This window comes from Ruditapes philippinarum, unplaced genomic scaffold (genome assembly GCF_026571515.1).
Source record: "Ruditapes philippinarum isolate M1 unplaced genomic scaffold, ASM2657151v2 ctg1836_1_1_1_1, whole genome shotgun sequence".
Lineage (NCBI taxonomy): Eukaryota > Metazoa > Mollusca > Bivalvia > Venerida > Veneridae > Ruditapes > Ruditapes philippinarum.
Window position 1 is genome coordinate 91718 of NW_026859211.1, and position 3083 is coordinate 94800.

Consider the following 3083-nt stretch of genomic DNA (forward strand, 5'->3'; position numbering starts at 1 on the left):
TCTTGCTATTGTGTGTGCTCAACTGCCTATTGAGGCGGAAACATTGATCGCACGTGGCTCAGTTCCCGCTGCACGTGTCGGCGGTCTAGATGGCTCAATACTACGAGGAATACCGGGAGGAATTGGTCAATGTTTGGGCGTAATTACGCCTTTTCATGTACATCTTGCTAATTTTGCTGTAGAAAACATGGGACCAGCGTACACACTGCCATATATCCGGGGAGTCCGGATACAAGTAAGTTTCCATTTATGTTCATGTCGTGTATAAATACATCTAGACAAAATAGAACAATAAAACAAAAGCAAATAGGTTGGGCAACAAGTTCTAAACAAGATTATATTAAGCCGTTAAATACGTCTAAATACGACATAAATTATCCAATGCTGTTGATATTTGCTTTAATCTGTTACATCACAATGTTTTCAAGAATCAAAGACAACATATACAAACACATTAATTTTCCTTACAATAAAGCAAATATTTCATAAAAGCAAACGATTGAAAATTAAAAAAAGATATGCATGTATATTTGACGTAGCTGATGCCTTTACCTTACAGACATATATAAGCATGAATGTGACAATTTTGTTATGTACAAGTGTTACTGAGATAGTACAAGGTTCTGGCAGGTAAAAGGGTACAAAAACATGCAGTTTTTTCCCACATTTCTTTACTTCAGGTTGTAGAAAAATTCTTGTTTATTAATCCATGAGTATTTAATAAATGAAAATTATGATTCTGACACGTTTACAACTTGCATTTATTTCAGATTGTAGCCGGCACTATTTTCCACTTGGAATTGCATGTTCGTAGCGAATTGTCGGTAGGTGAACCATTCAAAAAAAATAAATAATACGAAACGGTATTAAAGAAAACGAAACAAGAGCACCGCTAGGCGGAGCATTATATGCCCGAAAGTGTTTTTTTTATATAAAGGATGAAGCATTTGTAAGACATTCCATAAATTAAATAAAGTATTAACTCCTTCCAATAGCAATCCTCCTATAAAGTTTGAATATTGTGGGCCAAATAGATTAAGTTATGCTCCAGAAACTGTTTTCAGTTTTAAAGTAATAGTGAGCTTGACCTTTGACCTTGTGACCCAAAAATCAATAGGGGTATTCTACCCAATATGGACAATCATCCTATGAAGTTTGAATATTGTGGGCCAAATAGACCTTAAGTTATGCTCCAGAAACTGTTTTCAGTTTTTAGTTATAAAGTAATAGTGACCTTGACCTTTAACCTTGTGACCCAAAAATCCATAGGGGTATTCTACCCAATATGGACAATCATCCTATGAGGTTTGAATATTGTGGGCCAAATAGACCTTAAGTTATGCTCCAGAAACTGTTTTCAGTTTTTAGTTATGCTCCAGAAACTGTTTTCAGTTTTAAAAGTAATAGTGACCTTGACCTTTGACCGTGCCACCACAAAATCTATAGGGGTCTCCTACCCAATATGGACAATCATCCTATGAAGTTTGAATATTGTGGGCCAAATGGAACTTAAGTTATGATCCGGAAGCTGTTTTCAGTATTAAGGTAATAGAGGCCTTGACCTTTGACCTTGTGACCCCAAAATCAATAGGGGTCTCCGACCCAATATGGACATTCATCCTATGAAGTTTGAACACTGTGGGCCACATGGAACTGAAGTTATGCTCCAGAAACTGTTTTCAGTTTAAAGGTAAAAGTGACCTTGACCTTTGACCTTTTGACCAAAAATCAATAGGGGTCTTCTAACCACTATGGACAATCATCCTATGAAGTTTGAACACTGTGGGCCAAATGGAACTTAAGTTATGCTCCGGAAACTGTTTTTAGTTTTAAGGTGATAGTGACCTTGACCTTGTGACCCCAAAATCAATAGGAGTCTTCTACCCACTATGGACAATCATCCTATGAAGTTTGAACACTGTGGGCCAAATGGAACTTAAGTTATGCTCCGGAAACTGTTTTCAGTTTTAAGTTGATAGCGACCTTGACCTTTGACCTTGTGACCCCAAAATCAATAGGGGTCTTCTACCCAATATGGACAATCATCCTATGAAGTTTGAATGTTGTGGGCCAAATGAAACTTAAGTTATGCTCCGGAAACTGTTTTCAGTTTTAAGGTGATAGTGACTTTGACCTTTGACCTTGGGACCCCAAAATCAATAGGGGTCTTCTACCCAATATGGGCAATCATCCTATGAAGTTTGAATGTTATGGGCCGAATGGAACTTAAGTTATGCTCCGGAAACCAAATTGCTAACGGACGGACGGACAGACGGACGGACAGACGGACGGACGCCAGGGGGTATAACATAATATGCCCGAAATTCTTTCGGACATATAAAAACAATCTGCATTTTTCTTTAATTACGATGTCTCTTTTCAATTGCAATAAATAGGAATTTACGATATTTACACAAATGTACATGAAATTGGTATTGCCCATGGCAGATATCTCAGGTTGACATCAGTTTAATGGGTATTTATAATGATTTCACGGCTACAACATAATAGTATTTGTTCTTTAAGGACAGCGCAGGCTGGTCTGGATCCATGCTGGTGGCAAACCCATTATGTTGGTTTTGTCATGACGCGGCTCAAATATGTTTTGTTATTGTTTTACTTTACAGCGTACCGACTACGAATTGTGCCATGCTCAAGTGTTCCGTCCATTAGCAGGAACACCATTAATGCTGAACGGTTTCCAGTGCAAAGAAACATGTGACAATTTCTATTAAACAGAACCATTCTGCAAAAAGAAAGAGACACATTCTCAAATAACCTAGTAAAAGCATGTCACCATGGTTTAAATTAGAAATTACAAGATACCAATAAAAAGTTTATGATTTGAAGAACCAATGTGTTTGTTGATTATGTTTATCTGTAAAATATGCCTAAACAACAAGTTTTAAAACAGGGGTTTAAAGCATCTACGATGACTTTGACCTTTGACCTAATGATCTCAACATACATGGGATTTATCTACAAGTTAGGACCAATCTCCACACCAAATCTTAGGACACTAGGCCTAAACATTATGTAGGTATTAGAAGGACAAACTCTAAGTGCTGAAAGCTACCGTTACC

The 3083-nt window shown here is 37.3% G+C and overlaps 1 long non-coding RNA gene across 1 annotated transcript; it reads left to right on the plus strand.

The window, feature by feature from the left end:
• Nucleotides 1-328: 328 nt before the first annotated feature.
• On the plus strand, nt 329-2852 carry LOC132755623 (uncharacterized). The gene is made up of 2 exons (XR_009629234.1): nt 329-824; nt 2628-2852. It is a non-coding gene; the product is annotated as an uncharacterized LOC132755623 (long non-coding RNA).
• The last annotated feature ends 231 nt before the right edge of the window (nt 2853-3083 follow it).